Source organism: Triticum aestivum, chromosome 4B (genome assembly GCF_018294505.1).
Source record: "Triticum aestivum cultivar Chinese Spring chromosome 4B, IWGSC CS RefSeq v2.1, whole genome shotgun sequence".
In the NCBI taxonomy this organism is placed as follows: domain Eukaryota; kingdom Viridiplantae; phylum Streptophyta; class Magnoliopsida; order Poales; family Poaceae; genus Triticum; species Triticum aestivum.
Window position 1 is genome coordinate 19,791,053 of NC_057804.1, and position 18,419 is coordinate 19,809,471.

An 18,419-nucleotide genomic window follows, 5' to 3' on the forward strand; every position below is an offset into this window, starting at 1 on the left:
ATCATTAAGGACTTTTCTAAAATCTCTAGGCCTATGACTAATTTATTGCAAAAAGATATTCCTTTAGTCTTTGATGATGATTGTGTAGAAGCGTTTGAAACACTTAAGAAAGCTTTGATCACTGCACCTATTGTTCAGCCGCCTGATTGGAATTTACCTTTTGAAATTATGTGTGATGCTAGTGATTATGCTGTAGGTGCTGTTTTAGGGCAAAGAGTCGATAAGAAATTGAATGTTATCCAGCATGCTAGTAAGACTCTTGATACTGCCCAAAGAAATTATGCTACTACTGAAAAAGAGTTATTAGCAGTTGTGTTTGCATGTGATAAGTTTAGACCTTATATTGTTGATTCCAAGGTTATTATTCACACTGATCATGCTGCTATTAAATATCTTATGGAAAAGAAAGATGCTAAGCCTAGACTCATTAGATGGGTTCTCTTGCTCCAAGAATTTGACTTGCATATTATTGATAGAAAGGGAGCTGAGAACCCCGTTGCAGATAACTTGTCTAGGTTAGAGAATGTTCTTGATGACCCACTGCCTATTAATGATAGCTTTCGTGATGAACAATTAGCGGTCGTCAATGCGTCTCGTACTACTCCTTGGTATGCTGATTATGCTAATTACATTGTTGCTAAATATATACCGCCTAGTTTCACATACCAACAAAAGAAAAAGTTCTTTTATGATTTAAGACATTACTTCTGGGATGATCCACATCTTTATAAAGAAGGAGTAGATGGTGTTATTCGACGTTGTGTGCCTGAGCATGAACAGGAACAGATCCTACGCAAGTGTCACTCTGAATCCTATAGAGGACATCACACTGGAGATAGAACTGCACACAAGGTACTACAATCTGGTTTTTATTGGCCTACTCTCTTCAAAGATGCTCATAAGTTTGTCTTATCTTGTGATGAATGTCAAAGAATAGGTAACATTAGTAGACGTCAAGAAATGCCTATGAATTATTCTCTTGTTATTGAACCGTTTGACGTTTGGGGCTTTGATTATATGGGACCTTTTCCTGCCTCTAATGGTTATACACATATTTTAGTTGCTCTCCAACTAGTAGTGATGATCATAACACTTCTATTAAAATGCTTAAAGAAGTTATTTTTCCGAGGTTCGGAGTCCCTAGATATCTTATGACTGATGGTGGTTCACATTTTATTCATGGTGCTTTCCGTAAGATGCTCGCTAAGTATGATGTCAATCATAGAATAGCATCTCCTTATCATCCGCAGTCTAGTGGTCAAGTAGAGTTGAGCAATAGAGAGCTCAAATTAATTTTGCAAAAGACTGTGAATAGATCTAGAAAGAATTGGTCCAAAAAACTTGATGATGCATTATGGGCCTATAGAACTACATACAAAAATCCTATGGGTATGTCTCCATATAAGATGGTTTATGGAAAAGCGTGTCATTTACCTCTTGAACTTGAACATAAAGCATATTGGGCTATTATAGAGCTCAATTATGACTTCAAACTTGCCGGTGAGAAAAGGTTGTTTGATATTAGCTCACTTGATGAATGGAGAACCCAAGCCTATGAGAATGCCAAGCTTTTCAAAGAAAAAGTCAAACGCTGGCATGATAAGAGGATACAAAAGCGTGAGTTTAACGTAGGAGATTATGTGTTATTATTCAACTCTCGTTTAAGATTTTTTGCAGGAAAACTTCTCTCAAAATGGGAATGTCCCTACATTATTGAGGAGGTCTATAGTTCTGGTGCTACAAAAATCAACAACTTCGAAGGCACAAATCCGAGGGTGGTAAACGGTCAAAGAATTAAACATTATATTTCAGATAATCCTATCAATGTTGAAACTAATATTATTGAAACCATAACCCCTGAGGAATACATAAGGGACACTAATATTATTAAAGGTATAGGTATGTGGTACGGTAAGTAAACCGACTCCAAAATAACTCGAAAGGCAATTTTTATCAGTTTTGGATTATTTAAGCATTTTGGGAAGAAAGAAGTAGTCCGAAAGGGACACGAGGTCCCCACGAGAGTGGAGGGCGCGCCCCCCTGTATGGTGCGCCCCCTTGTCTCGTGGGCACCTCGTGTGCCTCCCGGACTCCGTTTTCTTGCACGTTACGTACTTTGGTCGGTAAAAATTCATTATATATACTCCCGAAGGTTTTTACCACTGTATCACGCAAATATCCTCTGTTTTTGTTTCGAGCTGTTCCTATTGCAGAATAAAGCAAGATGTCTTCTTAGGAGTCAGTGGGGGAGAGCCAAGTGTCTCACCCAACGCCAGGTCCAGGGGCAAATAGCGATGCCTATTGCTTTGGACCATCAACGGAGGATGAGATGGAGGCTGGTTTGAAAAGGATAGATGCTATGGAGGAAGATCAAGAAGTTACCTCTCGTCTCCAAGCAGAATTCACTATGGGGGAAGTACCTAGCCTGGCTGTCCCTGCTTCGGTCATCCCTTCCAATTCTAGATTTTTTTCTTATGAAAATATGAAAAAGAGTTTCATGTGTTCTCCAGAAGCTATGCAACATCCTTGGGTAAAAGGAGCTTTGGCCGTTACGGGCAAGCTCCGTAAAGAAATTATGGACCTCAAACAACAAGTCAATAAGCTCGAGGAGGAGAACCGTATCCTGAAGGGCATCATCGCCAAGAAGATCATAACACCAACCATGAAGAAGGAGAAATAATCACATGGGTATGGGCACTCCCCTTGGCAACTGCCAAGCTTGGGGGAGGTGCCCCGGTATCGTATCACCATCACACCCCTATCTTTACCGCTTTATTTATCTCAATCCTTTTAGTAGTATCTTGATCTAGTAGTTTGAAATTTTGATATCAAGTAGTTTCGAGTTTTGCTTTGTGATATCTTTATGTAATCGAGTCCGTGTGCTATCTATAATAAAGATTAGTGTTGAGTCAAGGGCTTTGCTATGTTGCTATGATCTTGAGAAAGTAGAAAGAATAAAAGAGTTCATATTGATCTTATGGATAGTGATAACTTCACACATAGAAAGTATGAGGCATAAAAATTGTTGGGAGTTGATGAACGTAGTCTTGGTCATCGTTGCAATTAACAGGAAGTGATAAGGAAAGAGGGGTTCACATATAAATATATTATCTTGGACATCTTTTATGATTGTGAAGCACTCATTAAGTATGACATGCTAAAAGAGTTGATGTTGGACAAGGAAGACAACGTAATGGTTTATGTTTTTCGACATGTCAGTTAAAGTATATTGTCATTGACCTTCCAAACATGTTGAGCTTGCCTTTCCCCCTCATGCTAGCCAAATTCCTTGCACCACGTAGAGATACTACTCGTGCTTCCAAATATCTTTAAACCCAGTTTTGCCATGAGAGTACACCATACCTACCTATGGATTGAGTAAGATCCTTCAAGTAAGTTGTCATCGGTGCAAGCAATAAAAATTGCTCTCTAAATATGTATGACTTATTAGTGCAGAGAAAATAAGCTTTGTACGAACTTCTTGTGGAAGTAATAAAAGCGACGGACTGCATAATAAAGGTCCACATACAAGGGGCAATATAAAGTGACATTCTTTTGCATTAAGATTTTGTGCATAAACCCTAAACGTGCATGATAACCTCTGTTTCCCTCTGCGAAGGGACTATCTTTTACTTTATGCTTTTACTTTATGCTTGAGTCAAGGTGATCCTCACAGAGGGAAGCAGATCTATCATTGCAAGCAAGAAAATCTCTAGCAGTTTCTTCATCCATAACATAATCCTCACGAACAACAGGGAATTCATATTTAGGGGAGAACCTTCATCATCACTATCTTCAATAATATCAGTTTCAATAATTTCATTCTCTCTAGCCCTAGCAAGTTGTTCATCAAGAAATTCACCTAGTGGCACAGTAGTATCAAGCATAGAAGTAGTATCATCATAAGTATCATGCATAGCAAAAGTGGCATCATCAATAACATGCGACATATCAGAACTAATAGCAGAAGTCGGTTTATGTGTCGTGAGCTTACTCAAAATAGAAGGTGAATCAAGTGCAAAGCTAGATGGCAGTTCCTTACCTCCCCTCATAGTTGAGGGATAAATTTTAGTTTTCTCATCTTTCAAGTTCTTCATAGTGACCAGCAGATATAAATCCCAAGTGACTCAAAGAATAGAGCTATGCTCCCCGGCAACGGCGCCAGAAAATAGTCTTGATAACCCACAAGTGTAGGGGATCGCAACAGTTTTCGAGGGTAGAGTATTCAACCCAGATTTATTGATTCGACACAAGGGGAGCCAAAAAATATTCTCAAGTATTAGCAGTTGAGTTGTCAATTCAACCACACCTGGATAACTTAGTATCTGCAGCAAAGTATTTAGTAGCAAAGTAGTATGGAAGTAACTGTAACAGCGATAAAAGTAGCGGTAGTAGTTTTGTAGCAATTGTAACAGTAGCAACGGTAAAGTAAATAAGCAAGGCACAATATGTGAAAAGCTCGTAGGCATTGGACCAGTGATGGATAATTATGTCGGATGCGATTACTCATGTAATAGTTATAACATAGGGTGACACAGAACTAGGTCCAATTCATCAATGTAATGTAGGCATGTATTCCGAATATAGTCATGCGTGCTTATGGAAAAGAACTTGCATGACATCTTTTGTCCTACCCTCCCGTGGCAGCGGGGTCCTAATGGAAACTAAGGGATATTAAGGCCTCCTTTTAATAGAGTACCAGACCAAATCATTAACACATAGTGAATACATGAACTCCTCAAACTACGGTCATCACCGAGAAGTATCCCAATTATTGTCACTTCGGGGTTGTCGTATCATAACACATAATAGGTGACTATAGACTTGCAAGATAGGATCAAGAACTCACATATATTCATGAAAACATAATAGGTTCAGATCTGAAATCATGGCACTCGGGCCCTAGTGACAAGCATTAAGCATAGCAAAGTCATAGCAACATCAATCTCAGAACATAGTGGATACTAGGGATCAAACCCTAACAAAACTAAATCGATTACATGGTAAATCTTATCCAACCTATCACCGTCCAGCAAGCCTACGATGGGATTACTCATGCACTGCGTGAGCATCATGAAATTGGTGATGGAGGATGGTTGATGATGACGACAGCGACGAATCCCCCTCTCCGAAGCCCCAAGCGGACTCCAGATTAGCCCTCCCGAGAGAGATTAGGGCTTGGCGGCGGCTCCCTATCGTAAAACACGATTAAACTTTCTCTCTGATTTTTTTCTTCCCAAACGTGAATATATAGAGTTGGAGTTGAGGTCGGTGGAGCACCAGGGGGCCCACAAGGCAGGGGGCACGCCCAGGGGGGTAGGCACGCCCCCCGCCCTCGTGGACAGGGTGTGGGCTCCCTGGCCTTGATTCTTTCACCAATATTTTTTATTAATTCTGAAAAGTTGCTCCATGGATTTTTAGGTCATTCCGAGAACTTTTGTTTCTGCACAAAAATAACACCATGGCAATTCTGCTGAAAACAGCGTCAGTCCGGGTTAGTTTCATTCAAATCATGCAAGTTAGAGTCCAAAACAAGGGCAAAAGTGTTTGGAAAAGTAGATACGACGGAGATGTATCAACTCCCCCAAGCTTAAACCTTTGCTTGTCCTCAAGCAATTCAGTTTATAAACTGAAAGTGATAAAGAAAAACTTTTACAAAGTCTGTTTGATCTTGTTGTTGTAAATATCTAAAGCCAACATTCAAGTTTTCAGCAAATATTATGAACTAACCACATTCACAATAACATTTAGGTCTCATGTTTACTCATATCAATGGCATAATCAACTAGCGAGCAATAATAATAAATCTCGGATGACAACACTTTCTCAAAACATGAAAACAATCATAATATGATATAACAAGATGGTATCTCGCTAGCCCTTTTTGAGACCGCAAAACATAAATGCAGAGCACCTTTAAAGATCAAGGACTGACTAAACATTGTAATTCAGGGTAAAAGAGATCCAGTCATAGTCATACCCAATATAAACTAATAGTAATACATGCAAATGACAGCGGTGCTCTCCAGCGGGTGCTTTTTAATAAGAGGGTGATGACTCAACATAAAAGTAAATGGATAGGCCCTTCGCAGAGGGAAGCGGGGACTTGTAGAGGTGCCAGAGCTCGATTTTGAAATAGAGATAAATAATATTTTGAGCGGCATACTTTCATTGTCAACATAACAACCGGGAGATGGCAATATCTTCCATGCTACACACATTATAGGCGGTTCCCAAACAGAATGGTAAAGTTTAGACTCCCCCTCCACCAACAAGCATCAATCCATGGCTTGCTCGAAACAACGAGTGCCTCCAACTAACAAGAGTCCCGAGGGAGTTTTGTTTGCAATTATTTTGATTTGATTTGCATAAAGCATGTGACTAGGCATCCCGGAGACCAGCCATTTTCTCGTGAGTGAGGAGTGGAGTCCACTCCTCTTGAGAATAACCTGCCTAGCATGGAAGATACAAACAACCCTAGTTGATACATGAGCTATTCGAGCATACAAAACAGAATTTTATTTGAAGGTTTAGAGTTTGGCACATACAAATTTACTTGGAATGGTAGGTAGATACCGCATATAGGAAGGTATGGTGGACTCATATGAAATAACTTTGGGGTTTATGGAAGTGGATGCACAAGCAGTATTGCCGCTTAGTACAAGTGAAGGCTAGAAAAGGACTGGGAAGCGACCAACTGAGAGAGCGACAACAGTCATGAACATGCATTAAAATTAATCGACACCTAGTGCAAGCATGAGTAGGATATAATCCACCATGAACATAAATATCATGAAGGCTATGTTGATTTGTTTCAACTACATGTGTGAACATGTGCCAAGTCAAGTCACTCAAATCATTCAAAGGAGGATACCACCCTGTCATACCACATCACAACCATTTTAATAGCATGTTGGCACGCAAGGTAAACCATTATAAACTCATAGCAAATTAAGCATGGAATAAGCAACAATAATCTCTAATTGTCATTGCAAGCATGTTTATTCATAATAGGCTGAATCAGGAATGATGAACTAATCATATTTACAAAAACAAGAGAGGCCGAGTTCCTACCAGCTTCTCTCATCTCAACCAGTCCATCATATATCGTCATTATTGCCTTTCACTTGCACGACCGAACGGTGTGGATAATAATAATAGTGCACGTGCATTGGACTAAGCTGGAATATGCAACCATTCAATTCAAGGGAGAAGACAAGGTAATATGGGCTCTTGGTTAAATCAACAATAATGCATATAAGAGCCACTAAACATTTTCATTATGGTCTTCTCCTCTCAACCCCCAAAGGAAAGAAAAGAAATAAAACTATTTACACGGGAAAGCTCCCAACAAGCAAAAAGAAGAACAAGAAATCTTTTTGGGTTTTCTTTTAATATTACTACTACAAGCATGGAAATTAAACTAGCTAAAAGCTACAACTAATTTTTTTGGTTTTTCTTAAGGTTTTTCAAACACACAAGAAGAAGACTAGAAAAGAAAATAATCTAGCATGGATATTACAATGAAAAAGTATGAGCACCGGCAACTAGCATGAGTGTGTGAATATAAATGTAATGTCGGTGGGAAATACGTACTCCCCCAAGCTTAGGCTTTTGGCCTAAGTTGGTCTATGGCCATGGCTGATATCCAAAGTTGTAACTGGGGTCGTACTGAGATGCAGCATCGGACTGCCACTAGTTGGCAATCTCCTCCGGATCCCACTGGTAATCAGACTGTTGTGAAGGATCAAATTGTGGCTCAAGCTCCGGCTCTGGGGCTGATGTCTGGCCACGGAGCGCATAGACGGCCTCCGGTAGAACGAGGTAAGGGCCTGCAGTTAAATTAAACAAAGAGGGCGCAGGCAAAATAATTGTCTCACTGTGTTTCTTATAAAATCTCAATTTATACAAAAGCATCTGATCATCATTTGTAACAATAAACTCATGTGCTACCATACTCCTATAGTCTAGAAAAATAGATGTTAACAACTTTTCTTCTTTCTCAGAATGCCTGATAGGTATCTCAAAATGTTTAGCAAGGCGTGAAGCATAGACACCTCCAAAGATAGGGCCCTTTGTACGGTTCAGACTTAACCGTTTTGCAAAAATAGTGCCCATACTAACAGAGTTATCACGAAATAAAGCATGGAACAAAATAATAATATCAGGAACACTAAGGTTTCCACAATTTCCGCGACCAATTAAGCAATGACTAGCAAATATGGCAAAGTATCGTAAAACAGGAAAATGTATGCTAGTGATTCTTGCATCGAAAACCTTCCTAGTTTCCCCTACAATAATAGTATCAATAAACCCATCCACATCTCTACGATGTGGTTCCTCTAGGCTACCCTTGAAAGGTATTTTGCAAACCCTGCAAAATTCATATAGTGACATCTTCTTAGCCACATCATATAAATGAAACTCTACCGAAGGAGGTGATTCCTTAGGATAATAGTAGAAATTTTGCACAAAAGTATTGGTGAGTAAGAGATACTGTTTGATCTGGTCGTGGAGGAAGTCGGTGTGGCCCACACTATTAGCCAACGAATAAAAATCATCATAAATCCCGGCTACTCTCAAGAAATCATCACAAGGCCATTCACGCGACCGCACTTCCGCGACACAAGGGGGATTATACTTGGGCTTTTCATTCTCCTTAGCTTGTTTATCCTTAGAACCTTGGCTAGAAGAGCCCCTCAGGAATCTCCTCATCATTTTCTGAAAATTTCTGAAATTTTTAGTAACTCAAAATAAAAGTGAACCAAACTTAATAAGATTAGTAGCAACTACTCCCACAAGTGCCTAGAGACTATATCATGCAATAGAACTACTTGGGACCATAAAAATTTGACATGCAAGCTCAAGAACAGGGTCACCTGGGAAGCAAAAAATAGCAATGAATAAAGCACTAGAAAAAAACTAATTGGACCATTTGAGGAGTCACATACCAAGGAACAATCCCCCAAAGCAGTTTTGTGAGTGGAGCTTTGAGCAAGGAGATCGAAAATCGCAGCAAAATGAGCTAGAACTCGTGCTTGAGCTGGTTGGCGATTTTTTTGGAGGAAGAAGGAGTGTGTGGGTGCAGGAATAAGTGGAGGGGAGCCACCGTGGGCCCACGAGGCAGGGGGCGCACCCTATAGGGGTGGGCGCGCCCTGGACCCTCGTGGCCAGGTGCTTGCTCCCCCTGCTGTGTTCTAAGTGCCAAATATTCTCAAATATTCCAGAAAAAATCATATTAAATTGGCAGGGCATTTGGAGAACTTTTACTTTCAGGGTATTTTTTATTGCATGGATAATTCAGAAAAACAGACGGAAAATACTATTTTTGCTTTATTTATTCTAGATAACAGAAAGTAAAAAGAGGGTACAGAAGGTTGTGCCTTCTAACTTCATCCATCTCATGATCATCAAAAGGAATCCACTAACAAGGTTGATCAAGTCTTGTTAACGAACTCATTCCGAATAACATGGAACCGGAGAAATTTCGAATAACACTAGGTTACCTCTACGGGGATATGAACATCCCCAATAATAAGAATATCATATTTCTTCTTGATAGTAGGAAGAGGAAATTCAAAACCTCCAATAATAATCGATGGAATTTTTCCAATAGAATTGATGCTATGAACTTGAGGTTGTTTCCTCAGAAAGTGTACCGTATGCTCATTACCATTAACATGAAAAGTGACATTGCCTTTGTTGTAATCAATAACAGCCCCTGCAGTTTTCAAGAAGGGTCTACCAAGGATAATTGACATACTATCGTCCTCAGGAATATCAAGAATAACAAAGTCCGTTAAAATAGTAACATTTGCAACCACAACAGGCACATCCTCACAAATGCCGACAGGTATAGCAGTTGATTTATCGGCCATTTGCAAAGATATTTCAGTAGGTGTCAACTTATTAAATTCAAGTCTTCGATATAAAGAGAGAGGCATAACACTAACACCGGCTCCAGATCACATAAAGCAGTTTTAACATAGTTTCTTTTAATGGAGCATGGTATAGTTGGTACTCCTGGATCTCCTAGTTTGTTAGGTATTCCACCTTTAAAAGTATAATTAGCAAGCATGGTGGAAATTTCAGCTTCCGATATCTTTCTTTTATTTGTAACAATATCTTTCATGTACTTAGCATACAGATTTACTTTAAGCATATCAGTTAAGCGCATACGTAAGAAGATAGGTCTAATCATTTCAGCAAAGCGCTCAAAATCCTGATCATCCTTTTTCTTGGATGGCCTAGGAGAAAAAGGCATGGGTTTCTGAACCCATGGTTCTCTTTCTTTGCCATGCTTCCTAGCAACAAAGTCTCTCTTATCATAACATTGATTCTTTGATTGTGGGTTATCAAGATCAACAGCAGGTTCAATCTCTATATCATTGTTATTACTAGGTTGAGCATCAACATGAACATCATCATTAACATTATCACTAGGTTCATGTTCATCACCAAATTGTGTTTCAGCATCAGAAACAGAAATATTATTGGGATTCTCAGGTGTTTCTACAATAGGTTCACTAGAAGCATGCAAAGTCCTATCATTTTTCTTTTTCTTCTTTTTAGAAGGACTATGTGCATCTAAATTATTTCTCTGAGAATCTTGCTCAATTCTCTTTGGGTGGCCTTCATGATACAAAGGTTCCTGAGTCATTTTACCAGTTCTAGTAGCCACTCTAACAACAAAATCATGTTTATTATTCAATTCATCTAGTAATTCACTTTGAGCCTTAAGTACTTGTTCTGCTTGACTGGTAACCATAGAAGCATATTTAGTAATGAGTTTAAGTTCACATTTAACTCTAGCCATATAATCACTCAAGCGTCCAATCATGTAAGAATTACTCTTTAATTCTCTACCAACATAAGCGTTGAATTTTTCTTGTCTAGCCATAAAAAGTCATCAAATTCATCTAAACATTGGCTAGGAAACTTAGTAGACGGGATTTCAACCTTATCATATCTATAGAGAGAATTTACCTTTACTACCTGTGTCAGGTTGTCAAGACCATGTGTTTCTTCAATAGGTGGTATATTAAGACCATGTATTTCTTCAACAGGAGGCAAATTCTTAACATCTTTAGCTTTAATACCTTTCTCTTTCATTGATTCCTTTGCCTCTTGCATATCTTCAGGACTGAGAACCCCTTTTCTTCGGAGTTGGTTTAGGAATAGGCTCAGGGATTGGCTCAGGAAGTGTCCAATTATTTTCATTAGTCAACATATTATTCAATAGCAATTCAACTTGATTGACCGTTCTTTCCTTGAAAACACAACCAACACAACTATCCAAGTGGTCCTTGGAAGCATCGGTTAGTCCATTATAAAAGATATCAAGTATTTCATTTTTCTTAAGAGGATGGTCAGGCAAAGCATTAAGTAATTGGAGAAGCCTCCCCCAAGCTTGTGGGAGACTCTCTTCTTCAATTTGCACAAAATTATATATTTCCCTTAAAGCAGCTTGTTTCTTATGAGCGGGGAAATATTTAGCAGAGAAGTAATAAATCATATCCTGGGGACTACGCACACAACCAGGATCAAGAGAACTAAACCAAGTTTTAGCATCACCCTTTAATGAGAACGGAAATATCTTAAGGATATAATAGTAGCGAGATTTCTCATCATTAGTGAAAAGGGTGGCTATATCATTCAATTTAGTAAGATGCGCCACTACAGTTTCAGATTCATAGCCATAAAAAGGATCAGATTCAACCAGAGTAATTATCTCAGGATCGACAGAGAATTCATAATCCTTATCAGTAACAAATATAGGTGAAGTAGCAAAAGCAGGGTCATATTTCATTCTAGCATTCGGAGTTTTCTGTTTAAGTTTAGCTAATAACTTCTTAAGATCAGATCTATCATTGCAAGCAAGAAAATCTCTAGCAGTTTCTTCATCCATAATATAACCCTCAGGAATAACATGCAATTCATATTTAGGGGGAGAACCTTCATCATCACTATCTTCAATAATATCAGTTTCAATAATTTCATTCTCTCTAGCCCTAGCAAGTTGTTCATCAAGAAATTCACCTAGTGGTACAGTAGTATCAAGCATAGAAGTAGTATCATCATAAGTATCATGCATAGCAGAAGTGGCATTATCAATAACATGCGAAATATCAGAATTAATAGCAGAAGCAGGTTTAGGTGTCGCGAGCTTACTCAAAACAGAAGGTGAATCAAGTGCAGAGCTAGATGGCAGTTCCTTACCTCCCCTCGTAGTTGAGGGATAAATTTTAGTTTTCTCATCTTTCAAGTTCTTCATAGTGACCAGCAGATATAAATCCCAAGTGACTCAAAGAATAGAGCTATGCTCCCCGGCAACGGCGCCAGAAAATAGTCTTGATAACCCACAAGTGTAGGGGATCGCAACAGTTTTCGAGGGTAGAGCATTCAACCCAAATTTATTGATTCGACACAAGGGGAGCCAAAAAATATTCTCAAGTATTAGTAGTTGAGTTGTCAATTCAACCACACCTGGATAACTTAGTATCTGCAGCAAAGTATTTAGTAGCAAAGTAGTATGGAAGTGACTGTAACAATGATAAAAGTAGCGGTAGTAGTTTTGTAGCAATTGTAACAGTAGCAACGGTAAAGTAAATAAGCAAGGCACAATATGTGAAAAGCTCGTAGGCATTGGACCAGTGATGGATAATTATGTCGGATGCGATTACTCATGTAATAGTTATAACATAGGGTGACACGGAACTAGCTCCAATTCATCAATGTAATATAGGCATGTATTCCGAATATAGTCATACATGCTTATGGAAAAGAACTTGCATGACATCTTTTGTCCTACCCTCCCGTGGCAGCGGGGTCCTAATGGAAACTAAGGGATATTAAGGCCTCCTTTTAATAGAGTACCGGACCAAAGCATTAACACATAGTGAATACATGAAATCCTCAAACTATGGTCATCACCGAGAAGTATCCCGATTATTGTCACTTCGGGGTTGTCGGATCATAACACATAATAGGTGACTACAGACTTGCAAGATAGGATCAATAACTCAAATATATTCATGAAAACATAATAGGTTCAGATCTGAAATCGTGGCACTCGGGCCCTAGTGACAAGCATTAAGCATAACAAAGTCATAGCAACATCAATCTCACAACATAGTGGATACTAGGGATCAAACCCTAACAAAACTAACTTGATTACATGGTAAATCTCATCCAACCCATCACCGTCCAGCAAGCCTACGATGGGATTACTCACGCACGACGGTGAGCATCATGAAATTGGTGATGGAGGATGGTTGATGATGACGACGGCAACGAACGGACTCCAGATCAGCCCTCCCAAGAGAGATTAGGGCTTGGCGGCGGCTCCGTATCGTAAAACGCGATGAAACTTTCTCTCTGATTTTTTTCTCCCCTAACATGAATATATAGAGTTGGAGTTGAGGTCGGTGGAGCACCAGGGGGCCCACGAGGCAGGGGGCGCTCCCAAGGGGGTAGGCGCGCCCCCACCCTCGTGGACAGGGTGTGGGCCCCTTGGCCTTGATTCTTTCGCCAGTATTTTTTATTAATTCTGAAAAGTTGCTCCGTGGATTTTCAGGTCATTCCGAGAACTTTTGTTTCTGCACAAAAATAACACCATGGCAATTCTGCTGAAAATAGCGTCAGTCCGGGTTAGTTCCATTCAAATCATGCAAGTTAGAGTCCAAAACAAGGGCAAAAGTGTTTGGAAAAGTAGATATGACGGAGACGTATCACTACTCCCTCCTCGTTATGGAGAGCGTCGGGATGATGAAGATGGCCAACGGTGATGGATCCCCCTCCGGCAGGGTGCCGGAACAGGGCCCTGATTGGTTTTTGGTGGTTACATAGGTTTGCAGCGGCGGAACTCCCAATCTAGGTATCTTTCTGGGGGTTTCTGTATTTATAGGAATTTTTGGCGTCGGTCTCGCGTCAAGGGGGTCCGAGTCATCCACAAGGCAGGGGGGCGCGCCCAGGGGGGTAGGGTGCGCCCTCCACCCTCGTGGACGGCTCGGGACTCTTCTGGCCCAACTATTTTACTCCAGACGCTTCTTTTGGTCCATAAAAAATCATCAAAAACTGGCACGTCAATTGGACTCCATTTGATATTCCTTTTTTGTAAAACTCAAAAACAAGGAAAAAACAGAAAACAGGCACTCGGCTCTAGGTTGATAGGTTAGTCCCAGAGTCATATAAAATAGCATATAAATGCATATAAAACATCCTAGATGGATAATATAATAGCATGAAACAATAAAAAATTATAGATATGTTGGAGACGTATCATCTTTCTCGCCTGCCCGGCGTTCACCTCGCATCTTCTTCACCCGACTATCCGCAATTTTAAATTGGCCTGAGGAAGAGGACGACCAGAAAAAAGGCCAACTGTGGACCCGTTCGATATATTCATAGAATATTCTCTTTTATGGGTTGATTATACGGGGTCTGTTCGGCCGCAGCAAAAATCGGCCCTGAAAACACGTTTTTCTCGACTCGTAAAACACTTATACGGGTTGCAATTTTGAGGGGTCTACTAGAGATGCTCTTAGACTGGGTAGGCGAGCCGGCATGACACGGCCATTTTGTTTATTTTCTGAAATATATTATGGACTAAAATACAACCCAATAGACCTAAGAAACAACCCAACAGACCAAAAAGCATACCGCACAAAAATGCTAAACATGTCATGGGCCGGCCCGTTTACTAAATATGTCATGCTTGGGCCGAGGAGCGAGACACATGGCGGGCACGGCATGACCCGTCTGCGGCAGATTGGCAGGGCTTCGCACATAGTAGCGCGCAGAGTAGCCTTTGTCCGGGCCGGCCCATGCAGGAGCAGCCAGTGGTGGAAAAATACAACGCAAAAAGAGTTACCCTTGCCCAGCGAATCGAACTCGCGACCCAACACTAATAGAGACTGTACCTTGCCACCAGAGCTGATCATAACTATGGTTAAGTATGCAATGCGAAATATTTTACCACTAAGAATATCGACAGATAAAAAAAATCTATTTTCCCAAACATTTAAATAAAAATTTGAATACTTAAAAAAGAAATCCCAAACAATTTTCAAAATACACGAAAAAGTATTGAAAAAATTGCCCAATTTGTCGATTTGTAACCAAATTTCAAAATGGAAAGAATATGTGAACCAAATTTTGAAAAATGGGAACATTTTTTCAATTTCTTTTTTTTTTTGACAAACACGAACATTTTTTGCATCTGTGAACAAAAAATCGAAACTCTAAACAAAATATAGAAAAAGCAAACATTATGATCATTAATGGAAATTGGGAACAAAAAATTGAAAAGCAGAACATTTTTTGAAGTTATGAACATATTTTGAGAGGCGAACGTTTTTTAAAAACTAAGAACATAATTTGAAACATGATTTTTTTTTTGAATTTATGATTTTTTTAAAGATGAACATTTTTAGAAATACGCAAACATTTTGCCCGCTGATATTCAAAATTTGTTCGAAATTTTAAAAAATGTTCTGAAGTTAAAAAAATTGTTCCTGTTTTTTCATTTTGTTCATAAGTTCCAAGAAATATGTTCTTGTTTTTAAAAATTAGTATGCAAAACGCTATTTTGGAGAAAAACATGAAGGTTGTATGAAACAACGAACACTTTTAGAAATTGTGTTTTTTTTTGAAAAAACTCAACAATTCAAAAAATGCAAACAATCGTTGGAAATAGGAACATTTCTGTAAAATCTCCCAAAAATAAAAATTGTGAAAGTTTTTTCGAAATCCCGAACATTTTTCAAATTCGAAAACAAATTTTGGATACTCGAATATTTATGAAAACTGGGAACATTTTTTGAAACTCTCGAACAAAACTTGAACACAGGAACTGTTTTTAAAACTTGCGTACAGTTTTTGAAACTCCCGAACAAAAATTGAAACATGAACATTTTTTGCAAAATTGTGAACATTTCTTTAAATGGAAACACTTATAGAAAATCGCAACAAAATTTGAAAACATGACTTTTTTAAATTTGGTGAAAAAATGTTGATATGGGAAGATTTTTTGGAACTCCCAAACATAATTTGCAAACATGAACATTTTGTAAACCTAAAGACTTTTTTTGAAAAGCAAACATATTTAATAATATGGGAACATTTTATGAATTTGTGAAGAAAAAATAATAACAAGAACGTTTTTGAACTTCTAAACATTTTTAGAAGAATTTGAAATTCTTAAGAACGAAAAGAAAATAAAAGGAGAAGAAAAAGAAATTGAAAAAAATAAAAAAACAGAAAAATGAAGAAAGAAAAAGAGAAAGCAAACAGAAAAAACCTGTGAAAACCGGTTCAAGAACCTTCTAGAAGGTTCGCAAAATCGTTCAGGATCTCGTAACTGGGCCGGTCCATCTTGATCGCTTGTCGCTCGCTCGACAAGTCGACGCAGCGAGCGTCCGTTAGGAAATTCTACGGTGCCGTGCCAGGCACGCACGGCACGATTAGCATGGGCCAGCCCATTTGGCCAGGTCTGTGCGGGAGCATGAATGGCCCTCTGCATTTTATTCCCTTTGGAGCGACTTCAATATTCAGCGGCGCTTTTTCTTGCTTCCAAAAAGAGGTAAAAGCACTGCAGACCCAGGAACTTGTCAGGCCCGTGATGTTTTGGCCCACAAACTTGCAAAACCCCACTCCGCCACCCACAAACTTGTAGCCGATGTGCAAAAAAACCCAAAGCCAATCCTGACGTGACATCTGGCGGAGGCGGGGCTCAGGCGGTCGTCGCCCGCTTTTGCAGAAACCCCCTAGGCTTAACAGTAATAAACCCGCACCCCACATCTCTCTCGTTCCCCATTCCAGCTGCAGCCAAATCCTCTGCATTGCCCGACGACAGAAGCACGAGAGCTAGGTCGGCGACGGCGAGTCTGGGCTTTGGAGCAAGTGGTAGCAGGAAGGGCGGCGCCATTGGAGTCCGCGGAGCCATGGGTGGGGGCGGATCCGTTGGAGTCGGCGGAGCCATGGGTGGGGGCGGATCCATTGGTCTGCTCGGCGGATCCGTTAGAGGCGACTGGTTCATTGGCGGCAGCCGACCCGGATAACCTTGGGCCAAGGAGTCGTCTGTCGTCAACTTTGGGGCTCCATCTGCATCTTAGGTTTAGTTCTTCGCACTCACGAATTACATTTGTTCGGTGGGTTGTACAAGTGATTGACGATTTAGGGTTTCAGTTTTGGTAGGATTACGTGCTTCCTGAATTTGATTTTGGGCTACTCAAATATGAGCACGATCCAGACTATTGTGGCATTGAGAAGGGGGATCTCTGCATTCATCTGATTGCCCCTGATATTGCAGGCACATCTGCAGCTGCTGCTAGGGGAAGAGGAGCTGCAAGGGGAATGAACTCTGGAAGAACTGCAGGAGGTACAACTGGAAGAGGTGCTGGAAGGGGAAGGAATTCTGGAAGCACTACAGCACCTAGTACTGGAAGAGGTGCTGGAAGAACTTAGGCGTTGACACATCTATAGAACTTGGATTTGGTGCATATTACATGTTGTTTGGAGATGACAGGGTTACAGAAATGATGAGATGCACTTGTAGTTCCATTACATTAGTACAACTACGAGTTCATGAATGAACTTCATTTTGTGACAGCAAATGTAAGAGTTCATGAATGAGCTTTCTTTAGTGATGTTAGGACTACAACAAACTGTATGGTGCTGCTGCTAAGATGAACTGTATTTTGTGACAGCAAACTCCTTTATGATGTAGTTGTTTAAATGATGTTTGAACTCCTCTCTGCTGGTTAAATTATGTGCTCAGATTCTGAATTTTTCCAGTCCTTTACCTATGTATTCCTGAATGTTTCTATATATGCAAATAAATAAGCTAAAATGCATGCTGAAATTCTGTACAGATTCTGTACATCAACATATGCAGTCTGAAACTTTGTATGTTCAAAAAAAAATGGCCTGGGTATCGAACCTAGGACTTTGCCAGTAGAATAAGAGTAATGTATTATCTCAATACAGCTAGTCTTTTGTACTGAATCAACTTTGGGCGTCGTCTCTATGCCGCCCGTACTACTGTCAGCGAGAAGAGCCACGCAGCGACATCCTCGAGGCCAATGGCAGCTTCCCGCCGGTGGCCGCTCCCCTCCGTCGGGCTGCAGAAGCAGAGTGCACAGCCAGAGAGCCAGCAAGGGCAGCGACAAGTTCCTAGGCCTGCTGTGCTTCTGCTGTTGGGCGATACAGAGGGAGAGACACTAGGGATTTGGCTGCAGCTGGAATGAGGAACGAGAGAGATGTGGGGTGCGGGTTTATTACTGTTAACCCCAAGGGGATTTTTGCAAAAGCGGGCGACGACCGCCTCAGCCCCGCCTCCGCCAGATGTCGCGTCAGGATTGGCTTTGGGTTTTTTTGCACATTGGCTGCAAGTTTATGGGTGACGGAGTGGGGTTTTG